At 58.0% G+C, this 11,677-nt stretch overlaps 2 protein-coding genes across 17 annotated transcripts in view; one reads left to right on the forward strand and one right to left on the reverse strand.

Annotated features, from left to right (window-relative positions):
* The window catches only part of LOC144284804 (adenylate cyclase type 1-like), a 414,796-nt gene that overhangs the window by 318,317 nt on the left and 84,802 nt on the right, over positions 1–11,677 (forward strand). The gene's annotated exons all lie outside the window — the stretch shown is intronic.
* Positions 1–11,677, reverse strand: part of LOC144284801 (adenylate cyclase type 1-like) — a 131,461-nt gene that overhangs the window by 52,207 nt on the left and 67,577 nt on the right. For 3 of the 15 annotated variants that reach the window (XR_013353222.1, XR_013353220.1, XR_013353223.1), the window contains exon 1: positions 9,183–9,284. The exons of 11 other annotated variants lie outside the window; for them this stretch is intronic. The gene's annotated coding sequence lies outside the window, so the exon portion shown is untranslated. Of the gene's footprint in view, positions 1–9,182; positions 9,291–11,677 lie in introns of those variants that run through there. One more of the 15 variants, XR_013353221.1, reaches the window with a different exon arrangement.

An 11,677-nucleotide genomic window follows, 5' to 3' on the forward strand; every position in this document is an offset into this window, starting at 1 on the left:
TCTAAAACAAATTTTAGCCCACATGCACATACTCACACATGGACACCTGCACACATATACGTGAACAAGCGTGTCCATATGCACGTGTGTATGTGCACAACTGCATACGCACATGCTCTCATGCACGTATGCAATGCACTCGCGGATATCCATACACACGTGCATGCCCCCCCCCCCCACAGCTACATGGACATGTCCCACCATGTCCCACTGCAGCCCACACAATCACGTGTCCTAGTGAAAGAGCCAAGTAGTGAATAAAAAGGGACACATCTTATACACCAGCAAACCTGACAACCTAGAAGAAATGAATAAATCCCTACAAACACTCAACCTACCAAGACCGAATCATAAAGAAACCGAAAATCTGCAGACATTTCTAGTACGGAGACTGAAGCAGTGATCAAAAGCCCCCAACACAGAAAAGCCCAGGACTGGATGGCTTCACTAGTGACCTCTAACAAACGTTTGAAGAAGATCACCAATACTTCTTAAGAAAGCTCCCAAATTCACTCTATGGGGCCAGCATTACCCTGAACCCAAAACCACTGACCTGACCAGAAAAGACGAGGATCTTTTACTAATGCCAATACCCCCAGTGATCACAGATGCAGAAATCCCCCCAAACAAACATGAGCAAGCCACTTCCAACAGTACATTCAAGGGATTGGACACCACAACCAAGTGGGATTTGTTCCCAGGATGCTAGGGTGGTTCGATATCCACAAATCGATCGATGTGATGCATCGCATTAACCGAAGAAAGGGTAGAAATACATGATCGTCTCAGCACATGCAGAACAAGCATTTGACAGGATGCAACATCCCTTCAGGATAAAGCCTCCCCACACGGCAGGTGCAGAGGACACGTTTCTCGACACAGTGAGGGCCAGGGATGCCAAGCCCACGGCACACATCGGCCCCGACACTGAGAACAGGAGAGCTTCCCCTGTAGGGTCAGGAGTGGACAGGGAGGCCACTCCCATCCAACAGCATAAGTCCCAGCCTCAGCAACCGGGCACGGAAAGAAAATCACACACTATCTCTCTCTGCAAATGGCTTAATATCTACAGAAAACCCTAAAGATGCCACCAAGAACTCGTCAGAACTAATAACTGAATTCAGCAAATTTTCAGGATGTGAAATTAACACGCAGAAATCTGTGGTGTTTCTGCACACAAACAATGAATGCTCGGAAAAGCGGAGAAAATGATTGTATCTACAACTGCATCAAAGGGAATAAAATACCCAGGAATAAATTCAATGAACAAAAACAGGAAGGCAAGTCTGATGACTTGAGAGGTGTTTGGAACATGTCCTGTCCCCAGAGCAGGCCCAGCAGATGTCCACCGCGTGAGCCCCGACTGGGGTGCCGATGCAAAGGGATGGTGACATCGCAGCTGGGGTGCAAGCCCGGGAGGCCCCGCCTGGGCCAGGGTGAGCCCGATGTATCCTGAGCTGATGAAGAAAGAAGGGGACAGGACAGCGAGCCCCCGTGTCACACATTTCATGCCGAGAACAAGAACCAGACCATGCATCCCGGGGACAGCCTCTCCGCCCTCCACCCTGCGGTCAGGGGAGGCCCACATCTGTAGCCCCCACCCCGAGCAGAAGTGGGCCAGCCAGCACACCCCTCCCTCACTCTGGGGATGCCACGGTCCACACGAGTGTACACTGAGAAGTGGGCTGCACGCAGAGTCACGCGCCACGTAAGTAAACTGGCTGAAGCCAGGGAGAAGACATCTGCCAACCGTGTGCCCGCGGAAGGACAAGCTAAGACTCTACAGACTCCTGTCATCCTGGGGGCGGGGGCTGTGGTAAGCGACCCAAGCAGGGGCGGGGGTTGGCGGTAGGCTGCTGGCACTGCTGACCTCTAAGGAACACGTCCTCTCCGGGACCAGGAAAGACAGATCCGGACAGTGGGGGGAGGGCACACCCCTCACATCAGCAGCCTGTCCTCAAGAGCCCCGGTGGCCAGTGAATCCTCATGCAGAGGCTTCCTCGTGGAGGGGCAGGGGAAAGGCGCAGGCCCCGGAAAGCTCAGAGCAGCACCCAGAAAACCCCGGGCCACCAGGCACCCCGGCCTCGGACAAAACACACGTTCTGACCCTAATATGGGAGGCCATGTCCGTGAGCCCCACATGCCACACGGAACTCGTCACCCTGACTCCTTCATCATGCTTCCCCAAAACCACAGGTGTCAGGTAGGGAGGAGGCCCCGGAGGCCCCGGAGGCCGAGCCTCAGCTGCTCCCCAGGGCACAAGGCCAGCACCCCCGCGCCCAGGCTGCCAGGGCACCTCATGGCCCGGCAGCACCCGCAACGGACAGAGAGCCGACCCTGCCCCCCTTCATCCTCAGGAAAGACCCAGCAGCCTTCCCCACACGGGGTCCTGCAGAGCCCCGGCCCGGGACACCAGCGGGTGCCCCAGGAGGAAGGCCTCCAGAGCCAGCCCAGTCGGAGCAAGCGGTGAACTCCCAACTGGGCATCTCAAGATCCCAACCAGCCTCCAGGACACTACGGGTGGAGGGCGGGGGGCAGCATCCAAGGGCCACATGCCGCCACCCCCGAGGCCCAGTGCTCTCCTCCTGACTCGGTCCCAAAACTACAACCAGGCACAGCCCGTGTGACAGCCACCCACTCCACCTGCGGGTCCAGGGCGAATGCTGGCACCCGGCGCTCTGCAGCCCGCGGGGTATCCTCCCCCAGCCCTGCACGCACGTGGGACATCCTCAGGACTCCACTGTACGAGGCACGCTGGCCCGGGGACCGCTCCTCCCCCTCCCTCATCAAGGGGACATCCGTCCACTCTTTCTACCAAGTTCTTTCCCTGGGTGAAGAGTTCTCAGTCTGCGAACTCCCTCCCCCCAACCACCTGCCCAGGACCCCTCTGCGTCCAGAGGCAGGCTGGCCGGGCCGGTGGACGGGGCTGTACGTCCCCGCGTCCCCCCACGTCCTTGTGGGGCAGGGGAGGCCGCCATTCAGGTCCAAGGACACCAGGCAGTCCGTTGCCTCTGCACCAAGACACCAGGCAGTGACCCAGACCTGGGCTTGACCTCTGCGGGCCTTCACGTGACCTGCCCCAGGAACTCTTAAAATGCCAGCACTCTCCTGCCACAGCAAGGGGGCTCGGCATCGTCAAACACCACCAACCGACTGAGGTGACCTTCAGGTCAGGGCCTCCCCACCCAGCCACCACCCTCGATCGGGGCCAGCTCGGGGTGACCTGGCTACACTTGGGCAAGCGCCCTCTTTTGCAAAAAGGAGTCGCGGGCGGTGATGCAGAAGCTGTGGGTGAGGACAGCCAGGGAGGACCGACGCACTCGGCATCCGCGAGGTCGCACCAGCAGCCCGGGAGCCCCAGAGGCTGCTCCAATGACCCGTGGGACCGTAACAAAAGATCCCACATTCATGTCCACGGAGTCACCAAAGAAGGGTTAAGAAAATGGCTAGAAAACTTCAGAGAATTAGTGGATGAAAAGACACCATATTTGACAAAAGACCTAAATCTCCACACTCAGGAAACTGGAAAGACCCCAGTGCAGACAAACCGAAGACATCCACACCAGGACACAACACAGTCAAACCTCAGAAACGTCACGACAGCGGACGAGGCCGGAGAGCAACGGGGGAGTAACGGTGCCTCTCCCACGAGAAACACGGTTCGAATTACCGCAGATTTCTCATCGGGGATCGTGGAGGCCATGAGACGGTGGCCGGCTTTTCGAGTGCAAGAGAAAAGAACTGTGTACCCAGAGCCCTTCGGGAATGAAAGAAATCAAGAGGGAAAAGTAGGAGGCCTTGTCACCAACAGACCTGCCCCAAGAGAAAGACCTGTAACCAGAAAGAAAAGGAGAAAAGGAAGCATCTGGGCATAGGGGAGGAAGAAATGACATGACATAAGCAAAAATATCCATGAATAAAATTGACTTCCCTTCTCCGCTACGTGCTGGTTGACGCGAGCCATACAGCACTGCCTGGTGTGGCTCAAATGTATGCAGAAGAAATAGTTAAGACCGTGTTGTCGCAGGAGAGGCTGAAGGCCACGGAGGTGGGGTTTCTGCACTTCGCCCTACCCGGTAACATGTCGACAACAGTAGAATGTGACGTTACGTGTCTTTAGTATAAAACCTCAAGCAGCACTGAGAGAGATACGCACTCGTGGGCACAATGATATATCAAAGCTGAATTCTAAAAACGCGTTCGACTAACACAGAGGAAAGCAGGACAAAGAAACAAAACATAAAATGACAGGTGGATGCTCTGACATGATAATTACATGAAAGACAAGTGTTCTAAACATACAAAAGAGAGACATCGGCAGAGTGATTTTTAACAAGTATGACCCAGGGACGCCCGGGTGGCTCAGCGGTGGAGCATCTGCCTTTGGCTCAGGGCGTGATCCCAAGGTCCTGGGATCGAGTCTCGCATCAGGCTCCCTGGGGAGCCTGCTTCTCTGCCTGTGTCTCTACATCTGTGTGTGTGTGTGTCTCTCTCGTGAATAAGTAAACTCTTTTTTAAAAAAAAATTTTAAGAAGAAAAATAAATGATAGAAAATCTGGACAAAGATTAGCAACGATACAGAGCACTCAAGAAGACCATCAGCCAACAGTTATGTCAACAACAAGTATAAAACACCTCGCCCAAAAAGTGCAGAAAACACGTTGTCTTCAAGCACCCACAGAACTCACACCAAGACAGGCCATATCCTGGGCCATGACACGAACTTCAGCGTATTTACAAGAATTCAAATTCTAGAGCATGGTCTTTGAAAATCACGGACTCAAACTAAAAATCGGTAGCAGAAAACAGCAGAAAAATCTCCAAGTATTGAGAAACTAAGCAAAACGATTCTAAGCAATCCAGGAGTTGAAAGGAGATGTCATAGGAAAGTTTTAAAAATACACAGAACCGAATGAAAGTGAGAACACCACACACCAATATTGGTGGCGCGCAGCTCTGAAAGGGAAATTTATGAGACTATTTGCTCATACTAAAAAAGAGAAAGTTGTCAAATAATCTAAGCTTCCATTTAAATACTCTGGACAAAGAAGAACAAAGTCAAGCAAATTTAGAGGAGGGAATATCATAATAAATACAAGAAAAAATCAAAGACACTGAAAACGGGAAAAAAAAAACCCAAAATCAATGAAACAAAAATGTGATCCTTTAAATACAGCAAATAAAATACGCAAACCTCTAGCAAAATGAGTGAGAGAGAGAGACTGATATGACATAATTAACAAAATCAGGAAGGAAACGTTATCATTACAGACCCTGCAGAAACCGAAAAGATAAAGGGAACAGTAGTAACACTTCACACATGAATTTGACCATTTCAAAGATACGGACAAGCTTCTCAACAAAGCACAAGCCACTACAACTCACGCAGTAAGATATAAATACTGTGAATAAAACATCTGAATAGTTCTGCAACCTATTAAGTAAACTGAATTCTTAATTGTAAAATTCATATACCAATAAAAAATAAAGAAATAAAAAAATAAAATTCATATAGAAGAAATCTCCAGATCCTGATGATTTTACTAGATATGCCTGCCAAGCACTGAAGAAAATTTAACACCAATTCTACCTAAAATTTTCCAGAAAATATCAGCCTTAGCAAGACTTTTCTAGATATGTCTCCTCATGTGAGTGAAGCATAGCAAAAATAAATTATTGGGGCTGTACCAAATAAAAAGCTTTTACGCGGCAAAGGAAATAATTAACAAAATGAAAAAGAAATGAAACCTACTGAATGGGAGAAGGTATCTGCAAATGGTAGATTCAATAAGCGGTTAGTATCCAAGATACATAAAGAACCCAGACAACTCCACTTCGGAAACCCAAATTATGCAATTAAAAAACGGGCAGAAAATCTGAATATGCATTTCTCTAAAAAAGACATCCAGATGGCCAACAGGTGCATGAAAAGATGCTCAACGTCATTAATCATCTGGGGAATGCGAATCAAAACCACAATGAGATACCACCTTACCCCAAGGGAACACCCCCCAACTCCTGATATAAAGTCAATATTATCTGATACCAAAACTGGATCAAGACAAAAAGTAAACTTTGTCAGGGAGATCCCCGGGTGGCCCAGCGGTTTAGCGCCTGCCTTCGGCCCAGGGCGTGACCCTGGAGACCCGGGATCGAGTCCCCCGTCGGGCTCCCTGCATGGAGCCTGCTTCTCCCTCTGCCTGGGTCTCTGCCTCTTTCTCTCTCTCATGACTAAATAAGTAAGATTTAAGAAAAAAAAAAGAAAAAGAAGACTTTGTCAGCTCTGCTTCCACGGTGTCCAGGCAATCATGGGGATGACAACACACGGGGTAGTGGCAGCCCCTGCAGAGCCCCACACGTGGCACATGGATGCGCCAAGGCGTCCAGACAAAACCCGCTCCCCGCTCAGCGCCAGGAAGGGCCTGGGGGTGACCGCCCAGGAGCACAGCGCCGGGAGCCGGGGCCACTCCCCACGTGTGTGCGACCTGCACGTCGGCGACTCTGGAGAGTCACCCTGCGCCCACATCCCCGGGACAAGCGGGAGCGGGAATGGCGCCTTCCCCGGACGCCCACACGGCTCAGGGGTGACCACGGGCCCGGAGACGACGGTCACTGCTAAGTCAACATTTGGGTGGCCACGGGCTTTCCGAGCCCTCTATTTGCTTCTCGAACCAGTTTCGATCCTGGAAACTGTGCGGGAACTGGTGCATCTCGGAGTTTTCAAATCTCCTGCTAGTGACGAATCCTGAGTGTTTCCCTTGTGTCTGCTTTTAGCACGGCTCTATCTGCCGCCGAGCCTTCCGTCCCTAACACCCGCCTTATGCCCATTCTTTCTTCTTGATCAGCTGCCCTAAGGCTTTCCCGTTTCGAAGACCTAAGGTTGGACGTCTTTGTTCTGGAAGCAAAGGACCCTCCAAGTCCCTTTGGAGTATCTGACCCCCGGGCCCGCAAGCCCTCGCCGTGTGCCAAGCCTAATCCCGTGTGACAGACCCGACCCCCAGGCCCCAACAGAGAAGACATGGCAGGTCAAAGTCCGGACTCGCCCGCTCTGGGCCAGCCAGAGATGCATGGACGTGACCCTCACCCTCCTGTTCCAAAAGCACCGTGTGAACCACCAAGAGAAATGACGGAAATGTCTGAAATATGGAACTATTGAATGTTTACACCAGGAGAAGCAAGGCGAGAGAAACACACGTGGGGACACGGGGACCACCCCGGAGGAGACACCGGCCTCTCCACGGTGAGCGGCCCGTTGGCACCCACGGGGCCAGAGCGTGGGCCAGGAGGGGTCAAACACATACGCCACAAAGAAATACGAAGGGCAACCGTGTGGAGAGACCCCGTCCCGCGTCAGTGAGGGCCAGGAGGCGCAGCAAGGCCCGCCAGGGAGTGGAGGATGGACAAAGAAGACCAGACTCCTCTCCGGGACGCACGCCGGGCCCCCGACAGGCCCCCCATGGACTGGCGGGCCCTGGGCCCCCGCTCAGAGGCCACCGCTCCGGAGCCACGCGCGATCGCGGATAACTTCGAAGGAGAACATGGAACACGGCGTAACCGGGAGACCCCCCCGGAGCCGGGGCGAGGCGCGAAGTCGCACCTGCTCTCCCAACAACACAGCTGAGGCCTGCTCCCAGGCGATGAACGAGGATGAACTCCTCCTCGGGAGGAGTCACGTTTTCCAAACACGGCGTCTAAACGTCGGGGCCGAGAACACAAAGTCCCGCGCGCACGCCGGGGAGGAAGGCACAGCGGCCTCAAGCTACATTCAAAGCACCGGTGGATCCGTCCGTGGGAAAATGCAGAAAATCTAAATATCCGGACCCAGAGTGACAACACGGTAACAGCACTCACCGGGCTGACGGGTCGGGGTGACATCTGCCATCTTGCAGAGTTGCTGCGCCCACACGCCGGCCCTGAGCCTCCCGGTGTCTGGGCTCCCCCCTCTGTGGGATGAGCCCTTGCTGGCGGAGCTGACACGAGCACGCAGAGTGGCCCCGTGACGGCAGGAGGGAGTGTGACCGCTCGCCCCTGGGGCCGGGGCCGGGGGTGCGGTTAGAGCGCAGGCCTGGGAGTCTGCATGCACGTGCGGTCCACGCCGCGGCCACCACTGCAGCATCGCTCGCGGCCGACCCCAAGCTCGGGGGCCCAACAGGCCCAGAGCCTCACGTGGTCGTCGGGAAAGGCAGCCACGGGAAGAGAAGAGATGAAGACAGACACACGCCGAGCACGGAAAGAAAGACATCCGAAAGGAAACGCAGAGGAGATGGAAGACAGGAGGAAGAGCAAAGGGAAACTCAGAAGAGGAAGACGCAGCGGCGGCCCCCAAACGTCGCTTCTTCAAGGATGTCGGGGAGGCATCCAAGGGGGGTCCCCGCGCTGTGCGTGCAAGCGTCTCAAAAACGGCCAAGAGACCCTCAGTTGGCGGGGCTGATGTCGCAGGAGACGCTCAGGGACCAGCCCCGGGGACTCCGGATCGTACGCACGTGTGTGCCTGCATGCACACACACACTCAGCCACACACTCGTCTGCACACATGCGCACACTCACATCCACACACGCATCCACACACATCCACACATGTGCAGTTACGCACACATCCACACATATATGCACACACCCGACGTTTGCATGCATATGTTCACGTATCCCCACATACATGTACACACATGCACACACTCACGTACAGACACTGGCATGCACAGAGTCCACACGAATGCAAATCCACACGCGTAGACACACACAGGCATGGACACTTGCACACATGCTCCACATATACACATACACGTGTGTACAGACACAAATGCACACGTTTCCGCACATGTGGCCCACACACACGCATACCAGCTCTGCAGCTCGCCCTGCCCCCTCCCAGCCCTACAGTGTCACCTGGCCACACCGTCTGACCAATGGGGAGACTGACGCTGGGGCCACAGAAGGTGGCAGGTCCTCCCCCTCCACGTCTACGGAGTCCCCACTGCCGCTGCCCTGTCTCCTCTTCCTGAGGCTCCTGAGCATCTCCACCCCGAGCTCCGTGCTCCCCGCTGGGTGCTCCCGGCCCTGCACCCCGGGCCCACACTCCGCTGTCTGCACCACACACACGGCCCCATGCCCCCAGCTGTGCTCCCCACCCCGTGTCCCCCGCTGGCCCCGTGCCCCTGCAGGTGAGAGCCCCCCGCGCCCACCTGCTTCTCGTTCTCGTCCTCCAGCCTCAGCCGGTCTTCAGTGTAGCTGCGGGCCTGCAGGAAGGCTTTGCTTTGGGAGCGCTCGGCCAGGACCCTCATGAAGACCCCTTACGTGTTCACGCTGAGGAAAAGCAGGGCGTTGGCTCCGAGCTGGAAGGGAGAGAGCACAGGGCACCTGACGCGGGGGGCGCGAGCTCGGCGGGGCTCCTCAGCCTCCACACCCAGCCCGTGTCCCCACCGCACTGCCCAGGTGGCCGCGGGTGCCGGCGAGGCTGCTTCCCGGACCAGGAGCCGGGGCGGCAGGTGCACCCTTTGTCCCGAGTGGGCCGCCTCATGCGGTGGCAGCACAGCACGCAGGGAGCTCTCTGACCCCGGAGCCAGGCTCACCTGCTGCGCTCTCCTCCCGGCACCGGGACGGCGCCTCCTACACACCACGTAGCCAGAAAACCGCTGTCCCGCGAGGGTCCCTGGGAGCCGCACGAGTCCCCGTGTGACCCGCCCGAGTCCCCGTGTGACCCGCTCCCTGCCCTGTGACCGGCCCGGCCGTGCTGCTGCGACCCTGGTCATCTCCAGTCCCGGGAGCCCACCGCTGCGCCCTCGCTGGAGCACTCCTAGCCTGAAGCAGGCTCCCGGCACCGGGGAGGTGCTTCTGTGTTGCCTGCGCAGCCTCCCACCGGGCCGGGGGGCAGCAGGGGCGGCGCAGCCGTCGGGGGCCCGTGCCGCGTCCTGGGGCGTCCGCTCAGGCCACCTGCTCAGCCGGGGCTCAGCTCGTGCCAGTGCTCCTGAAGCCACGAGTCGGGGGCGGTGGGCAGCGCGGGTGCGAGAGGCCGCGGACGGGGTTCTGCAGGGTCAAGGTGCTCCTTCACGTGCCCCGGGCGACGTCGTGGGCGCCTTTACACCCCTCCACACCCTGACAGGTCCCCGCGCGGACCACACGTCTTTCCCAGGCCGACACACGACCCGTCTGGCCTCCCCATGCCCCCGCCCAGCTACGACCACACGTTTGGCAGCAAGGGGACCGGTGAGCCACGCGCTCCCCCAGCCCAGTGCCCCACAGCCCCCACGCGGGCACCCCGCTCAGAGGCACAGAGTGGGAGGTCGGGACCCCACGCGCTGCCCTGCCCTGGGCCAGAGGCAGGACACGGGCCAGCAGGAGGCCGTCGGGCCAGGGGAAAAGCGGACAGCAGAGCAGCGGGGCCCGGTTACCGCCCTACACGCACCTCATCACTCCTTCCCTTCCCTCCCGCCACGATGATCCACCAGGGAAACTGAGGCCCCCTGGCCGGTAAGCCCCGTGAGCGCTGGTGAAGCTGCCCGCGTGCAGGAGGAATCCGTGTCCCGCGGGCCGGCGGGAATGCTCCTCTGCCTGGCGCTCTGCATGCACCTGGCCCGGGGCCTCACCGCACCCCCACCTGCCGGCCGGCGCTCCCCTCCCTCCTGGCATCGCCCACACCCCCTGGTTGGGCACAACCCTCCCCAGCGGGCAGCAGGGCGCCCTCAGCATCGGCCACCTAACCAGCCACCAGTGATGGGGGTGATGCCCTGAGGTCACCTGCCGGACAGGTGTGACCGGGGGCGGGGGGAGTTCCCATGGGGAACTGCGGGGGGTGGGAGACACCCCACCTGGGGCTGGGGCAGGGCCTATCAGGGTCCAGATGAGCACTCCAAGACCCACAGTTTGGCAGGGCCACAGGGCAGGGGGGCAGGAGCCACAGGGCCGGCCAGGGAGGGCCCGGCGTAATCTGCTGCCTGTCTCGTCCGGCCTCTGGGTCCCCGCCAGGAGGCCGGCCTGTGGAGGAGGGAGCCCCGAAACCCTGCTCGCCCGAGCCAGCGCCCTCCCCCCGTGAGGAAACCCAGCCCTCACGGCCGCCCCATCCCGCTGCCCACTCGAGCCCCCGGCGCTGCCCTCCTCATTGCTCCACAGCCACGTCAGAGCAGCCATGCCCACTGCTGCCCCACCTGGCACCTGGCGCAGGCTGGGCCGAGCCACAGGAGCGGGGCGTCCGCACCCCTCACGCACCATGCTCCGGCCTCCCTTGCTGCAGCGTCCCCCAGAGGGGCTCCAGGCAGGGGTCCCAGGGAGCGAGACCCCTACCCTGGCCGCTTTCGGGCCACTGCCCCAGTCACCACCTGCAGAGCGGTGGCACCTGGCTGCACAATCACACGGGTTCCCGGGAGGTGACTGGTCTCGCTGCCCCCACCGTCATTGCCACCAACGGACGCAGCAGCGCTCAGGACGTGTGGCCCCGGGCTGAAGGGACTGCTGCACACTCTGCAGCCCTGAGCTTCTGGCCCCGAACACCTGCCCCACAGCCCCGGCCTCCTGCACCTGCCCCATGACCCGGCCTCCTGTACCTGCCCCCCGCCCCGGCCTCCTGGACCTGCCCCACGCCCCAGCCTCCTGTACCTGCCCCACGCCCGCGGCCTCAGCACACAGGCTCCTCAGGATTGCCCTGCCCTCCGCTTTCCCAAGCCCACACTGCTCTGGACACAGG

This window comes from Canis aureus, chromosome 15 (genome assembly GCF_053574225.1).
Source record: "Canis aureus isolate CA01 chromosome 15, VMU_Caureus_v.1.0, whole genome shotgun sequence".
Taxonomy (NCBI): Eukaryota; Metazoa; Chordata; class Mammalia; order Carnivora; family Canidae; genus Canis; species Canis aureus.